Below are 18,149 nucleotides of genomic sequence, written 5' to 3'. Positions count from 1 at the left end.
TTATCTGCATCATCTTACGCACGACGGCAAAAAAACGCTGCGTTTGCGTTGTTTATGCACATGCCTTTCATAGGGCAATGCATTTCCATGAGAATTTCCTTAACACACTGCACTGATGAAATCCTCGTCTTTTGCTGCTGTATCCAACTGCAAGATGGATCTTAATATGCAAATTGCCTCTTCAGAAAGAAAGAGGTCTTTTACTCTACAGCGCCACCTATTGGTAGTAGCGATCCTACAAGTCACAATCAACCCTTTAACGAGTCTTGTAGTATGACTTAGGATACAAGCCAAATCAGAATCTCAATTTGCAGACACGGTGTTTCGAGCTGTTGGCTCTCGTCAGTGCAAAGTATGAGATCTGATTTGGCAAGGTGAGAGGCTCTGGACTAGGGTCTAAGAAGTAAGGTTTCTCCTTGCGGAGAGTGACATGCCAGCTGTGGCTTGTCAAGGTAAGGAGACTTATTCGCCGTGCAATGCTCCTCTGAGAAAATAATATGCAAATTGCCTCTTCAGAAAGAAAGAGGACTTTTTCTCTACAGCGCCACCTATTGGTAGTAGCGATCCTACAAGTCACAATCAACCCTTTAACAAGTCTTGTAGTATGACTTAGGATACAAGCCAAATCAGAATCCCAATTTGCAGACACGGTGTTTCGAGCTGTTGGCTCTCGTCAGTGCAAAGTATGAGATCTGATTTGGCAAGGTGAGAGGCTCTGGACTAGGGTCTAAGAAGTAAGGTTTCTCCTTGCGGAGAGTGACATGCCAGCTGTGGCTTGTCAAGGTAAGGAGAGAGTAAAAGTCCTCTTTCTTTCTGAAGAGGCAATTTGCATATTATTTTCCCAGAGGAGCATTGCACGGCGAATAAGTCTCCTTACCTTGACAAGCCACAGCTGGCATGTCACTCTCCGCAAGGAGAAACCTTACTTCTTAGACCCAAGATGAATCTTGGCATGGATCTTATTGATCTTGATTTGCAATTGAAATTGGCTGTTGCCTTTGCTGTGACTTGTGAAGAAGAAAGAAGAAGATAAAGACGGAGAAGACATTGTCGTCGCTATTGGCAACACCCCATCGTTGAAGTCTGAGAGAGCCGTGGAGCCTACCACTTGTTGTACAGTGAGCAGCGTGAAAACCCGGAAAAGTTTTTCAAGTACACGAGAATGTCAGAACAGAGCTTCAATGACTTGCTGCAATGTGCCTTAGGATCCATAAGAAGGCAGGACACACAACAACGTTGAGCAATTCCTGCTGAGGAACGTCTGTTGGTGACCCTAAGGTACGCAATGTTGAAAAAGAAAGACCTGTTATTAATATTATTGTTCTAAAAGCCATGTAATTTTTTTTCACATTTTCTGTTCCGCAGATTCATGGCTACCAGAGAGACCTTATCATCTCTACATTTTCAATTCCGCATTGAAGTGTCCACCCTTTCACAGATTGTTGGAGACACCTGCCGTGCTTTATGTGATGTTCTGCATGAAGAATTCCTCCCCCAACCCACAACTGAACTCTGGCTGGAAAATGCTGCAAAATTTCTGGACGTTTGCAATTTTCCAAACTGTTTGGGGGCTGTGGACGGCAAACACATTCGAATTATGAAACCAGCTTGAAGCGGATCTGAGTATTTCAATTACATAAAATACTTTTCCATTGTTCTCATGGTGATTGCAGATGCTGAATGTTGAATTGTCGCCATGGACGTTGGCTCTTTTGGACGAGGAAATGACTCTCAGACTTTCAAAAACTCAGTCATGGACCAACGTTTGTATGGTAATTATTTCAATTTCCCACAGCCACGACCTCTTCCGAACACTGAAGGACCTCCAATGCTGAGGTTGGGGATGAGGCGTTTCAAATGTGTGCCAACCTTATAAAACCGTACTCAAGGATTTACAACTACCGACTGACAAGGGCACGATGAACTGTGGAGTGTGCCTTTGGATTCCTGGTATCTAAATGGTGCATTTTGGGTACAGCTATCAATCTTAAAATTGAGACAATTCATGAGGTTGTGAAAGCGTGTGATGTTATGCATAATTACATTCTGGCAAAAGAGCGACCCAACTTAGAACTTGAGGAACTTGTTAATACCACATTGCAGGATTACCAAGATCATCCTCTGAGGACTACAGTGCAATTTGCCCAAATGAGGGATAAATTTGCTGCCTACTTTGTTTCGGATATCGGACGTGTGGCATGGCAAGATGAAGCGATTTAAGCCACTAAGCAAACTGTACCTGTATTGTTATGTACCTGTGCTGTTTGCTGAGTTTAATATTAGCACCTTGGCTGTAACTTTAATAATAAACACCTTGACTGTAACACCTAATAATACTTCACTCAACAATACACACATGTTTAAATAAAGAGATAAAGAAAACACAGGGAGACAGGTATTGTTAAACAAAAGAATTTTTAATTACAAAAATAAAAACAATTTGAAATTTAACACATAAATAAAAAAAAGAAAAATAATGGGATTTACTTTCGGGGTCTGCGGGAGGGAGTTACATTTTGGACCTGGGGGGGTGTCGGGCTGTGATAGTAGGCTAGGAGTGGTTGAGGAAGTTGTTACAGGGGAAGTGGCAGTCAGTTAGAGGAATGGGTCAGAAACATTTGCAGATACCACATTGAGGGAAGAGGACACATTAGGAGTGGAATACAAGTTGGAAGGGATTGACACATTGGATGGGAGTGAATAAAGGGAAGGTGTGGACAGACTTGAAAACAAAAACACATTCAGAGGTGAGGATGGAGGTGGTGGGTAATGTTTCTTCACTACTTTTCTTTTCCTGGCCTACATTTTGCTGGTTCCTCAGCATTTTTTTCCTGTTGCTGAGGTGCTGAACTCAGCTGCGTAGTGGAAGTTGATGGCTGGGCTGCTGCATACAGATGCATGGTGTAAGTTGAAGGCTGGGCTGCTGAACTCGGCTGAGTGATTTAAGTTGACGGCTGGGCTGCTGCACTCGGCTGCATGGTGTAGCTGGCTACTGTAGGAACAGTCCTAATGTCCAGCGGTGGTGGTGGTGGTGGATAGGTGACTTGTTGAGCAGACTGGTATCCAATTCCTGGCGGATTCTGCCACTGATGCTGTGCTGGAGCTTGTTGACCTGTAGTGGAGCTTGTTGACCTGTAGGGAAAGAACTTTGTGCCTGCTGCTGATATCGGGACCGCTGCATGGCCTCGGTGTAAGCATCCTGACACGCCTTCATCACATACAGCTGGAGTTCAGGACTAAGGTTTTCCGACATGCTCCATTCTATGGCGGAAAAATAATGTTGCGCCAGTCTATTAAAGTCTGCTTCCAGGCGGTCAAGACATCTGTGGACTTCATGGAAAAGTGTGTTCACCTGAGTGAACCCACTATCCTGTCTTTCTACAACCATCCTGGAAGATCGAGCCTAAGTGAACAAACTCGGGCATGACTGACCTCTCCCAAGCCATCTGCCGCTGGCGAGCAGACTCAAGTAAAGTAGCGGCAGAGGGCTGGGAGAGGGGAAAACCAGATGGACTGGCTGCCTGTTCCCCAGCCTGTGAAGCCTGCCTGGTTTCTCCATTGCTGTTGGATGATTGGGATTGGGCCTGTTTGTTGGTTAGTCGATGAGGGGCCGCTCCAACAGAGGACGATACAGGTTGTGTGATGCTGCTCCAGGTTCTGTGTGGAAAATAAATGAAAAACATTAGTAAAAAAAATACAAAGTTTAAATAACAGCAAGACAACACAAAAGATACTCACGTTTGTTGAGCAACCGCAGGCCTCAGAAACAAAATCTGATGATGGTACTTATATTTTCGGATCGTTGGAGCAGAACCTCTTCGAACCTGACTCTCCTCTCTCATGTCCTTATTGAAGCGATCCTTCATCGAATGCCAGCAGACTTTTATTCTTTTCACTGTGAAGAGGGAAAAAAAGGAAAAATTAATTATTAACCCCTTAACGACCGCCGATGCGCCTTTTAACAGCGGTAATTGAGTGTACTAAAACCACAGCGCCGTTAATTCACGGCGCTGTGGAGAAAGTATATAGTGCCCGCCAGTGTCGGATTTTCTCCGGGGTCTCGGCTGTCAGGGGTAGCCGAGACCCTGGAGAACATGATTCGGTCGGTTTTTGCAATCGTTATTAACCCTATAACGGCGACCGCAAAAAAAAAAGCCGCGATTATGCATTAAATTTCTGTTTCCTCTGATGTGATCGCACATCAGAGGAGAGAGAAATAGGGTACCCTATCCCCCCGACCCCCACCGGTACCTCTCCGTGGTCCTCACTTCCCTCCCGGTGGTCCCGCGTCCCGCCGGCATCCTCCGATGGGCACCGCCATCTTGAAAATGGCAGGCGCATGCGCAGTGCACCCGCCGGGTAACTGCCGGCTCCGGCTGGCAGATTCCATTCATTATTTTGATCACTATGATAAACGATCATAGTGATCAAAATAAAAAAAAAGTACATAACCTCCCCGTTTATCACCCCCTTATATAGGCAAACATAATGAAATAAAGAAAATATTTTTTTCAGTTTTCCATTAGGGCTAGGTTAAGGGTTGGGCTAGGGTTAAGGCTAGGGCTAGGGTTAGGGTTGGGCTAGGGTTAGGGTTGGGCTAGGGTTAGGGCTAGAATTAGGGTTGGGTTAGGGCTAGGGTTAGGGCTAGGGTTAGAATTAGGGTTAGGGCAAACTAGGATTAGGGTTAGAATTAGGATTAGGGATTAGGGTTGGGATTAGGGTTAGGGTTGGGATTAGGATTAGGGGTGTGCTGGGGTTAGGGTTGGAGCAAGAATTGAGGGGTTTCCACTATTTACCAACTTTGGGGGTCTAAAAAAAAATCACTTTTGTGGAAATAAAAAAGACTTTTTATTTTCACAGCTCTGCGTTTATAAACTTCTGTGAAGTGCGTGGGGGTTCAAAGTGCTAACCACACATCTAGATAAGTTCCTTAGGGGGTCTAATTTCCAAAAAGAGGTCACTTGTGGGGGGGTTCCACTGTTTAGGCCCATCAGGGGCTCTGCAAACGCAACATGATGCCCGCAGACCATTCCATCAAAGTCTGCATTCCAAAATGGCACTCCTTCCCTTCCAAGCTCTCCCATGCACCCAAACAGTGGTTCCCCCCACATATGGGGTATCAGCGTACTCAGGACAAATCGCACAACAGCTGTGGGGGTATGATTTCTCCTGTTACCCTTGCAAAAATAAAAATTTGGGGGCAAAAAGATCATTTTTGTGGAAAAAAAATGGATTTCTTATTTTCACGGCTCTACGTTATAAACTTCTGTGAAGCACTTGAAGGTTCAAAGTGCTCACCACACATCTAGAAAAGTTCCTTAATGGGTCTAGTTTCCAAAATGGGGTCACTTGTTGGAGTTTTCCACTGTTTAGGCACATTAAGGGCTCTCCGAACGCAACATGGCATCCAATCTCAATTCCAGCCAATTCTGCGTTGAAAAAGTCAAACGTCGCTCCATCCCTTGCAAGCTCTGCCGTGTGCTGAAAAAGTGGTTTGCCCCCACATATGGAGTATCGACGTCTTCAGAAGAAATTGTACAACAAATTTTGTGGTTGATTTTCTCTTTTAACACTTGTGAAAATAAAAAAAATTGGTTCTGAGTTAAATTTTTTTGCAAAAAAAAGTTAAATGTTATTTTTTTCCTTCCACATTGCTTTAGTTCCTGTGAAGCACTTAAAGGGTTAATAAACTTCTTGAATGTGGTTTTGAGCACCTTGAGGGGTCTAGTGTTTAGAATGGTGCCACTTTTGGGTATTTTCTGTCATGTACACCCCTCAAAATGACTTTAAATATGATGTGGTCCCTAAAAAAAAAATGGTTTTGTAAATTTTGTTGTAAAAATGAGAAATCGCTGGTCAACTTTTAACCCTTATAACTTTCTAACAAAAAAAAATGTTGCGTCCAAAATTGTGCTGATGTAAAGTAGACATGTGCGAAATGTTATTTATTAAGAAATTTTTGTGACACATCTCTCTGATTTAATTGCATAAAAATTTAAAGTTTTAAAATTGCAAAATTTTCTAAATTTTCGCCATATTTCCATTTTTTTCATAAATAAACACAAGACTTATCGAATAAATTTTACCACTATCAAGAAGTACAATATGTCATGAAAAAATAGTCTCAGAATTAGTGGGATCCATTAAAGCGTTCCAGAGTTATAACCTCATAAAGGGACAGTGGTCAGAATTGTAAAAATTGGCCTGGTCATTAAGCTGCAAACTGGCTCTGTCGCTAAGGGGTTAAACAATGCACCTACATTAACAGGTTCACTGCCGCGTCAGACCACATTTCATTACTTATGAAATTCCTTTCTGGCATATGACATGGCATGGTCCCAATCAGCCAGCAACGATCTTGCCATTTCTTCCCAAAAGTCATCGAATCCATGCTGAATCTGAATGATTCCGATCACGGGGGTCCCACAATGCTGCTTGCTCTTGCACAGCTTGAATTAGTTGGTTGTTGTCAATGTCTGGTTTGCCTTCCTCATGTTATGGAATCTATAGATCAAGTAAAAAAAAATATTGGAAGTAAATCTGAAAACAAATTCAATTACAACTCTGATAAAGAAAATACTACTTAAACCCCGCTTTCCTCCTCAGAAACTTGAGGCCGACGACCCTGGGAAGATTAATTTCCACTCGACTGTTCCTGCTGTTCCACACTGGAAGGTTCCTGTAAAGAAAATACATGATTACCACATGTATAGTATTGCCAGTCAATACATACCAATCAGTATATCAAATGTGATTACATAATCAATGTCATGTCCACTCTCGGAAGCTTCACTGGAGGACATGTTGGAATAGCAGGCAGCAATCAAGTGAAACACTAGAGAAAAGATCAGAGAAGAAAAATTAAAACTTATTTTTTTAAAAAATGGACACCAATACTTACATTACAGGCAGTAGTCCAACAGCACAGCAGTCAGGCAGCACAGAACAGGGACAGCAGCACAGCACCAGGATGGATGGCAGCACAGCACCAGGATGGCAGCACCAGGATGGCAGCACCAGGACGGCAGCACCAGGACGGCAGCACCAAGAAGCCAGCACCAGGACGGCAGCATAAGGAAGGCAGCACCAGGAAGGCAGCACCAGGACAGCAGCACCAGGAAGGCAACAGCAGGACGGCAGCACCAGAAAGGCAGCACCAGGACTGGAGCAGCAAACAGTCTACAAGGAACAGAAAAAAAAATAGTAGAGTACAGACTGCAAAGTCAGACACTTTCAAAGCTTCTATACTTACTTGTAAATTCTTGTGCTTGCATCCAGAGTCTTGAGAGTAATGAACTTGCTGTGTCCTCACCCCCTTTTATAGATCTTTGCTTTAGGAGTGTCTGAAACCAGTTCCTGGACATGTTCAGTCTGAAGTACGCATGCGTATCGAATGCTTGCGTACGCATGTCCTTGCGTACCAATGCGTTCCCATAGACAGTAATGAATTGTTTTGATGCACTTATCTGCATGCGCATGGCTGCGCACAATTGACACCTCAAAAATGCAACATGCTGCATTCGCCGCACACCACCCACACCTTGAAACGATACATACATACTCATCCGCATGCGAACGCATGTCCCTGCGTACATGTTAAAGATATGTATGCATGACGCATGCGGATCATACGCTGTGCACAGATATGCTAATGTGAAACCAGCCTTACACAGGCAACAGCAAGTGTACCACTGACACAGAGTGAAAGAGCTAGCGTGCTTAAGTAGAAGACTAATCAAGGAAAGTGAATACAGATGTGGGTCGCCCTCCTAGGGCCGTGGGGTACTCGGTACCGGGCTGGTGTCAGCGGGATGTGTCACAGCAGCGGTGACCCGGTCCATGGCCCTGGGCGCCCAAGTAATGGGGGAATTGAAATGGTGGAATGTAGTTAATGGAATAGTTTGTGACGCCACCTGTGATGTTCAGCAAGGGAGGTGTTAAGCAGATGCTGCATGCAGATCCTCTGGGACTGGTGGTGTGTTGCAGCCCAGATGGTGAAGCTTCCCACAGCTGGCGCTGTAGTCCCAGGGCAGTGTAGATGTAGGGGTAGCTGAGAGGCGCAGGCAGTGTAGAAGCTGGTACCCAGATGTAGCGGTACTAGGTGTGTTGGCTTGTAGTTCCAAAGCTTTACTCACAGTCTGTAGTACACACAGGTGCCTGCCTCCGTACTGTGTCCTCCGGGCCAGAGGCTAAATCAACCTCCAGGTCAGATGGAGTGCTCCCTTCCAACGCTAAGGAGAGAGTAAAAGTCCTCTTTCTTTCTGAAGAGGCAATTTGCATATTATTTTCCCAGAGGAGCATTGCACGGCGAATAAGTCTCCTTACCTTGACAAGCCACAGCTGGCATGTCACTCTCCGCAAGGAGAAACCTTACTTCTTAGACCCAAGATGAATCTTGGCATGGATCTTATTGATCTTGATTTGCAATTGAAATTGGCTGTTGCCTTTGCTGTGACTTGTGAAGAAGAAAGAAGAAGATAAAGACGGAGAAGACATTGTCGTCGCTATTGGCAACACCCCATCGTTGAAGTCTGAGAGAGCCGTGGAGCCTACCACTTGTTGTACAGTGAGCAGCGTGAAAACCCGGAAAAGTTTTTCAAGTACACGAGAATGTCAGAACAGAGCTTCAATGACTTGCTGCAATGTGCCTTAGGATCCATAAGAAGGCAGGACACACAACAACGTTGAGCAATTCCTGCTGAGGAACGTCTGTTGGTGACCCTAAGGTACGTAATGTTGAAAAAGAAAGACCTGTTATTAATATTATTGTTCTAAAAGCCATGTAATTTTTTTTCACATTTTCTGTTCCGCAGATTCATGGCTACCAGAGAGACCTTATCATCTCTACATTTTCAATTCCGCATTGAAGTGTCCACCCTTTCACAGATTGTTGGAGACACCTGCCGTGCTTTATGTGATGTTCTGCATGAAGAATTCCTCCCCCAACCCACAACTGAACTCTGGCTGGAAAATGCTGCAAAATTTCTGGACGTTTGCAATTTTCCAAACTGTTTGGGGGCTGTGGACGGCAAACACATTCGAATTATGAAACCAGCTTGAAGCGGATCTGAGTATTTCAATTACATAAAATACTTTTCCATTGTTCTCATGGTGATTGCAGATGCTGAATGTTGAATTGTCGCCATGGACGTTGGCTCTTTTGGACGAGGAAATGACTCTCAGACTTTCAAAAACTCAGTCATGGACCAACGTTTGTATGGTAATTATTTCAATTTCCCACAGCCACGACCTCTTCCGAACACTGAAGGACCTCCAATGCTGAGGTTGGGGATGAGGCGTTTCAAATGTGTGCCAACCTTATAAAACCGTACTCAAGGATTTACAACTACCGACTGACAAGGGCACGATGAACTGTGGAGTGTGCCTTTGGATTCCTGGTATCTAAATGGTGCATTTTGGGTACAGCTATCAATCTTAAAATTGAGACAATTCATGAGGTTGTGAAAGCGTGTGATGTTATGCATAATTACATTCTGGCAAAAGAGCGACCCAACTTAGAACTTGAGGAACTTGTTAATACCACATTGCAGGATTACCAAGATCATCCTCTGAGGACTACAGTGCAATTTGCCCAAATGAGGGATAAATTTGCTGCCTACTTTGTTTCGGATATCGGACGTGTGGCATGGCAAGATGAAGCGATTTAAGCCACTAAGCAAACTGTACCTGTATTGTTATGTACCTGTGCTGTTTGCTGAGTTTAATATTAGCACCTTGGCTGTAACTTTAATAATAAACACCTTGACTGTAACACCTAATAATACTTCACTCAACAATACACACATGTTTAAATAAAGAGATAAAGAAAACACAGGGAGACAGGTATTGTTAAACAAAAGAATTTTTAATTACAAAAATAAAAACAATTTGAAATTTAACACATAAATAAAAAAAAGAAAAATAATGGGATTTACTTTCGGGGTCTGCGGGAGGGAGTTACATTTTGGACCTGGGGGGGTGTCGGGCTGTGATAGCAGGCTAGGAGTGGTTGAGGAAGTTGTTACAGGGGAAGTGGCAGTCAGTTAGAGGAATGGGTCAGAAACATTTGCAGATACCACATTGAGGGAAGAGGACACATTAGGAGTGGAATACAAGTTGGAAGGGATTGACACATTGGATGGGAGTGAATAAAGGGAAGGTGTGGACAGACTTGAAAACAAAAACACATTCAGAGGTGAGGATGGAGGTGGTGGGTAATGTTTCTTCACTACTTTTCTTTTCCTGGCCTACATTTTGCTGGTTCCTCAGCATTTTTTTCCTGTTGCTGAGGTGCTGAACTCAGCTGCGTAGTGGAAGTTGATGGCTGGGCTGCTGCATACAGATGCATGGTGTAAGTTGAAGGCTGGGCTGCTGAACTCGGCTGAGTGATTTAAGTTGACGGCTGGGCTGCTGCACTCGGCTGCATGGTGTAGCTGGCTACTGTAGGAACAGTCCTAATGTCCAGCGGTGGTGGTGGTGGTGGATAGGTGACTTGTTGAGCAGACTGGTATCCAATTCCTGGCGGATTCTGCCACTGATGCTGTGCTGGAGCTTGTTGACCTGTAGTGGAGCTTGTTGACCTGTAGGGAAAGAACTTTGTGCCTGCTGCTGATATCGGGACCGCTGCATGGCCTCGGTGTAAGCATCCTGACACGCCTTCATCACATACAGCTGGAGTTCAGGACTAAGGTTTTCCGACATGCTCCATTCTATGGCGGAAAAATAATGTTGCGCCAGTCTATTAAAGTCTGCTTCCAGGCGGTCAAGACATCTGTGGACTTCATGGAAAAGTGTGTTCACCTGAGTGAACCCACTATCCTGTCTTTCTACAACCATCCTGGAAGATCGAGCCTAAGTGAACAAACTCGGGCATGACTGACCTCTCCCAAGCCATCTGCCGCTGGCGAGCAGACTCAAGTAAAGTAGCGGCAGAGGGCTGGGAGAGGGGAAAACCAGATGGACTGGCTGCCTGTTCCCCAGCCTGTGAAGCCTGCCTGGTTTCTCCATTGCTGTTGGATGATTGGGATTGGGCCTGTTTGTTGGTTAGTCGATGAGGGGCCGCTCCAACAGAGGACGATACAGGTTGTGTGATGCTGCTCCAGGTTCTGTGTGGAAAATAAATGAAAAACATTAGTAAAAAAAATACAAAGTTTAAATAACAGCAAGACAACACAAAAGATACTCACGTTTGTTGAGCAACCGCAGGCCTCAGAAACAAAATCTGATGATGGTACTTATATTTTCGGATCGTTGGAGCAGAACCTCTTCGAACCTGACTCTCCTCTCTCATGTCCTTATTGAAGCGATCCTTCATCGAATGCCAGCAGACTTTTATTCTTTTCACTGTGAAGAGGGAAAAAAAGGAAAAATTAATTATTAACCCCTTAACGACCGCCGATGCGCCTTTTAACAGCGGTAATTGAGTGTACTAAAACCACAGCGCCGTTAATTCACGGCGCTGTGGAGAAAGTATATAGTGCCCGCCAGTGTCGGATTTTCTCCGGGGTCTCGGCTGTCAGGGGTAGCCGAGACCCTGGAGAACATGATTCGGTCGGTTTTTGCAATCGTTATTAACCCTATAACGGCGACCGCAAAAAAAAAAGCCGCGATTATGCATTAAATTTCTGTTTCCTCTGATGTGATCGCACATCAGAGGAGAGAGAAATAGGGTACCCTATCCCCCCGACCCCCACCGGTACCTCTCCGTGGTCCTCACTTCCCTCCCGGTGGTCCCGCGTCCCGCCGGCATCCTCCGATGGGCACCGCCATCTTGAAAATGGCAGGCGCATGCGCAGTGCACCCGCCGGGTAACTGCCGGCTCCGGCTGGCAGATTCCATTCATTATTTTGATCACTATGATAAACGATCATAGTGATCAAAATAAAAAAAAAGTACATAACCTCCCCGTTTATCACCCCCTTATATAGGCAAACATAATGAAATAAAGAAAATATTTTTTTCAGTTTTCCATTAGGGCTAGGTTAAGGGTTGGGCTAGGGTTAAGGCTAGGGCTAGGGTTAGGGTTGGGCTAGGGTTAGGGTTGGGCTAGGGTTAGGGCTAGAATTAGGGTTGGGTTAGGGCTAGGGTTAGGGCTAGGGTTAGAATTAGGGTTAGGGCAAACTAGGATTAGGGTTAGAATTAGGATTAGGGATTAGGGTTGGGATTAGGGTTAGGGTTGGGATTAGGATTAGGGGTGTGCTGGGGTTAGGGTTGGAGCAAGAATTGAGGGGTTTCCACTATTTACCAACTTTGGGGGTCTAAAAAAAAATCACTTTTGTGGAAATAAAAAAGACTTTTTATTTTCACAGCTCTGCGTTTATAAACTTCTGTGAAGTGCGTGGGGGTTCAAAGTGCTAACCACACATCTAGATAAGTTCCTTAGGGGGTCTAATTTCCAAAAAGAGGTCACTTGTGGGGGGGTTCCACTGTTTAGGCCCATCAGGGGCTCTGCAAACGCAACATGATGCCCGCAGACCATTCCATCAAAGTCTGCATTCCAAAATGGCACTCCTTCCCTTCCAAGCTCTCCCATGCACCCAAACAGTGGTTCCCCCCACATATGGGGTATCAGCGTACTCAGGACAAATCGCACAACAGCTGTGGGGGTATGATTTCTCCTGTTACCCTTGCAAAAATAAAAATTTGGGGGCAAAAAGATCATTTTTGTGGAAAAAAAATGGATTTCTTATTTTCACGGCTCTACGTTATAAACTTCTGTGAAGCACTTGAAGGTTCAAAGTGCTCACCACACATCTAGAAAAGTTCCTTAATGGGTCTAGTTTCCAAAATGGGGTCACTTCTTGGAGGTTTCCACTGTTTAGGCACATTAAGGGCTCTCCGAACGCAACATGGCATCCAATCTCAATTCCAGCCAATTCTGCGTTGAAAAAGTCAAACGTCGCTCCATCCCTTGCAAGCTCTGCCGTGTGCTGAAAAAGTGGTTTGCCCCCACATATGGAGTATCGACGTCTTCAGAAGAAATTGTACAACAAATTTTGTGGTTGATTTTCTCTTTTAACACTTGTGAAAATAAAAAAAATTGGTTCTGAGTTAAATTTTTTTGCAAAAAAAAGTTAAATGTTATTTTTTTCCTTCCACATTGCTTTAGTTCCTGTGAAGCACTTAAAGGGTTAATAAACTTCTTGAATGTGGTTTTGAGCACCTTGAGGGGTCTAGTGTTTAGAATGGTGCCACTTTTGGGTATTTTCTGTCATGTACACCCCTCAAAATGACTTTAAATATGATGTGGTCCCTAAAAAAAAAATGGTTTTGTAAATTTTGTTGTAAAAATGAGAAATCGCTGGTCAACTTTTAACCCTTATAACTTTCTAACAAAAAAAAATGTTGCGTCCAAAATTGTGCTGATGTAAAGTAGACATGTGCGAAATGTTATTTATTAAGAAATTTTTGTGACACATCTCTCTGATTTAATTGCATAAAAATTTAAAGTTTTAAAATTGCAAAATTTTCTAAATTTTCGCCATATTTCCATTTTTTTCATAAATAAACACAAGACTTATCGAATAAATTTTACCACTATCAAGAAGTACAATATGTCATGAAAAAATAGTCTCAGAATTAGTGGGATCCATTAAAGCGTTCCAGAGTTATAACCTCATAAAGGGACAGTGGTCAGAATTGTAAAAATTGGCCTGGTCATTAAGCTGCAAACTGGCTCTGTCGCTAAGGGGTTAAACAATGCACCTACATTAACAGGTTCACTGCCGCGTCAGACCACATTTCATTACTTATGAAATTCCTTTCTGGCATATGACATGGCATGGTCCCAATCAGCCAGCAACGATCTTGCCATTTCTTCCCAAAAGTCATCGAATCCATGCTGAATCTGAATGATTCCGATCACGGGGGTCCCACAATGCTGCTTGCTCTTGCACAGCTTGAATTAGTTGGTTGTTGTCAATGTCTGGTTTGCCTTCCTCATGTTATGGAATCTATAGATCAAGTAAAAAAAAATATTGGAAGTAAATCTGAAAACAAATTCAATTACAACTCTGATAAAGAAAATACTACTTAAACCCCGCTTTCCTCCTCAGAAACTTGAGGCCGACGACCCTGGGAAGATTAATTTCCACTCGACTGTTCCTGCTGTTCCACACTGGAAGGTTCCTGTAAAGAAAATACATGATTACCACATGTATAGTATTGCCAGTCAATACATACCAATCAGTATATCAAATGTGATTACATAATCAATGTCATGTCCACTCTCGGAAGCTTCACTGGAGGACATGTTGGAATAGCAGGCAGCAATCAAGTGAAACACTAGAGAAAAGATCAGAGAAGAAAAATTAAAACTTATTTTTTTAAAAAATGGACACCAATACTTACATTACAGGCAGTAGTCCAACAGCACAGCAGTCAGGCAGCACAGAACAGGGACAGCAGCACAGCACCAGGATGGATGGCAGCACAGCACCAGGATGGCAGCACCAGGATGGCAGCACCAGGACGGCAGCACCAGGACGGCAGCACCAAGAAGCCAGCACCAGGACGGCAGCATAAGGAAGGCAGCACCAGGAAGGCAGCACCAGGACAGCAGCACCAGGAAGGCAACAGCAGGACGGCAGCACCAGAAAGGCAGCACCAGGACTGGAGCAGCAAACAGTCTACAAGGAACAGAAAAAAAAATAGTAGAGTACAGACTGCAAAGTCAGACACTTTCAAAGCTTCTATACTTACTTGTAAATTCTTGTGCTTGCATCCAGAGTCTTGAGAGTAATGAACTTGCTGTGTCCTCACCCCCTTTTATAGATCTTTGCTTTAGGAGTGTCTGAAACCAGTTCCTGGACATGTTCAGTCTGAAGTACGCATGCGTATCGAATGCTTGCGTACGCATGTCCTTGCGTACCAATGCGTTCCCATAGACAGTAATGAATTGTTTTGATGCACTTATCTGCATGCGCATGGCTGCGCACAATTGACACCTCAAAAATGCAACATGCTGCATTCGCCGCACACCACCCACACCTTGAAACGATACATACATACTCATCCGCATGCGAACGCATGTCCCTGCGTACATGTTAAAGATATGTATGCATGACGCATGCGGATCATACGCTGTGCACAGATATGCTAATGTGAAACCAGCCTTACACAGGCAACAGCAAGTGTACCACTGACACAGAGTGAAAGAGCTAGCGTGCTTAAGTAGAAGACTAATCAAGGAAAGTGAATACAGATGTGGGTCGCCCTCCTAGGGCCGTGGGGTACTCGGTACCGGGCTGGTGTCAGCGGGATGTGTCACAGCAGCGGTGACCCGGTCCATGGCCCTGGGCGCCCAAGTAATGGGGGAATTGAAATGGTGGAATGTAGTTAATGGAATAGTTTGTGACGCCACCTGTGATGTTCAGCAAGGGAGGTGTTAAGCAGATGCTGCATGCAGATCCTCTGGGACTGGTGGTGTGTTGCAGCCCAGATGGTGAAGCTTCCCACAGCTGGCGCTGTAGTCCCAGGGCAGTGTAGATGTAGGGGTAGCTGAGAGGCGCAGGCAGTGTAGAAGCTGGTACCCAGATGTAGCGGTACTAGGTGTGTTGGCTTGTAGTTCCAAAGCTTTACTCACAGTCTGTAGTACACACAGGTGCCTGCCTCCGTACTGTGTCCTCCGGGCCAGAGGCTAAATCAACCTCCAGGTCAGATGGAGTGCTCCCTTCCAACGCTAAGGAGAGAGTAAAAGTCCTCTTTCTTTCTGAAGAGGCAATTTGCATATTATTTTCCCAGAGGAGCATTGCACGGCGAATAAGTCTCCTTACCTTGACAAGCCACAGCTGGCATGTCACTCTCCGCAAGGAGAAACCTTACTTCTTAGACCCAAGATGAATCTTGGCATGGATCTTATTGATCTTGATTTGCAATTGAAATTGGCTGTTGCCTTTGCTGTGACTTGTGAAGAAGAAAGAAGAAGATAAAGACGGAGAAGACATTGTCGTCGCTATTGGCAACACCCCATCGTTGAAGTCTGAGAGAGCCGTGGAGCCTACCACTTGTTGTACAGTGAGCAGCGTGAAAACCCGGAAAAGTTTTTCAAGTACACGAGAATGTCAGAACAGAGCTTCAATGACTTGCTGCAATGTGCCTTAGGATCCATAAGAAGGCAGGACACACAACAACGTTGAGCAATTCCTGCTGAGGAACGTCTGTTGGTGACCCTAAGGTACGTAATGTTGAAAAAGAAAGACCTGTTATTAATATTATTGTTCTAAAAGCCATGTAATTTTTTTTCACATTTTCTGTTCCGCAGATTCATGGCTACCAGAGAGACCTTATCATCTCTACATTTTCAATTCCGCATTGAAGTGTCCACCCTTTCACAGATTGTTGGAGACACCTGCCGTGCTTTATGTGATGTTCTGCATGAAGAATTCCTCCCCCAACCCACAACTGAACTCTGGCTGGAAAATGCTGCAAAATTTCTGGACGTTTGCAATTTTCCAAACTGTTTGGGGGCTGTGGACGGCAAACACATTCGAATTATGAAACCAGCTTGAAGCGGATCTGAGTATTTCAATTACATAAAATACTTTTCCATTGTTCTCATGGTGATTGCAGATGCTGAATGTTGAATTGTCGCCATGGACGTTGGCTCTTTTGGACGAGGAAATGACTCTCAGACTTTCAAAAACTCAGTCATGGACCAACGTTTGTATGGTAATTATTTCAATTTCCCACAGCCACGACCTCTTCCGAACACTGAAGGACCTCCAATGCTGAGGTTGGGGATGAGGCGTTTCAAATGTGTGCCAACCTTATAAAACCGTACTCAAGGATTTACAACTACCGACTGACAAGGGCACGATGAACTGTGGAGTGTGCCTTTGGATTCCTGGTATCTAAATGGTGCATTTTGGGTACAGCTATCAATCTTAAAATTGAGACAATTCATGAGGTTGTGAAAGCGTGTGATGTTATGCATAATTACATTCTGGCAAAAGAGCGACCCAACTTAGAACTTGAGGAACTTGTTAATACCACATTGCAGGATTACCAAGATCATCCTCTGAGGACTACAGTGCAATTTGCCCAAATGAGGGATAAATTTGCTGCCTACTTTGTTTCGGATATCGGACGTGTGGCATGGCAAGATGAAGCGATTTAAGCCACTAAGCAAACTGTACCTGTATTGTTATGTACCTGTGCTGTTTGCTGAGTTTAATATTAGCACCTTGGCTGTAACTTTAATAATAAACACCTTGACTGTAACACCTAATAATACTTCACTCAACAATACACACATGTTTAAATAAAGAGATAAAGAAAACACAGGGAGACAGGTATTGTTAAACAAAAGAATTTTTAATTACAAAAATAAAAACAATTTGAAATTTAACACATAAATAAAAAAAAGAAAAATAATGGGATTTACTTTCGGGGTCTGCGGGAGGGAGTTACATTTTGGACCTGGGGGGGTGTCGGGCTGTGATAGTAGGCTAGGAGTGGTTGAGGAAGTTGTTACAGGGGAAGTGGCAGTCAGTTAGAGGAATGGGTCAGAAACATTTGCAGATACCACATTGAGGGAAGAGGACACATTAGGAGTGGAATACAAGTTGGAAGGGATTGACACATTGGATGGGAGTGAATAAAGGGAAGGTGTGGACAGACTTGAAAACAAAAACACATTCAGAGGTGAGGATGGAGGTGGTGGGTAATGTTTCTTCACTACTTTTCTTTTCCTGGCCTACATTTTGCTGGTTCCTCAGCATTTTTTTCCTGTTGCTGAGGTGCTGAACTCAGCTGCGTAGTGGAAGTTGATGGCTGGGCTGCTGCATACAGATGCATGGTGTAAGTTGAAGGCTGGGCTGCTGAACTCGGCTGAGTGATTTAAGTTGACGGCTGGGCTGCTGCACTCGGCTGCATGGTGTAGCTGGCTACTGTAGGAACAGTCCTAATGTCCAGCGGTGGTGGTGGTGGTGGATAGGTGACTTGTTGAGCAGACTGGTATCCAATTCCTGGCGGATTCTGCCACTGATGCTGTGCTGGAGCTTGTTGACCTGTAGTGGAGCTTGTTGACCTGTAGGGAAAGAACTTTGTGCCTGCTGCTGATATCGGGACCGCTGCATGGCCTCGGTGTAAGCATCCTGACACGCCTTCATCACATACAGCTGGAGTTCAGGACTAAGGTTTTCCGACAT

Source organism: Dendrobates tinctorius, unplaced genomic scaffold, assembly GCF_039654945.1.
Source record: "Dendrobates tinctorius isolate UK_male_01 unplaced genomic scaffold, ASM3965494v1 ptg000114l, whole genome shotgun sequence".
In the NCBI taxonomy this organism is placed as follows: domain Eukaryota; kingdom Metazoa; phylum Chordata; class Amphibia; order Anura; family Dendrobatidae; genus Dendrobates; species Dendrobates tinctorius.
This window is presented reverse-complemented; position numbering follows the sequence as displayed.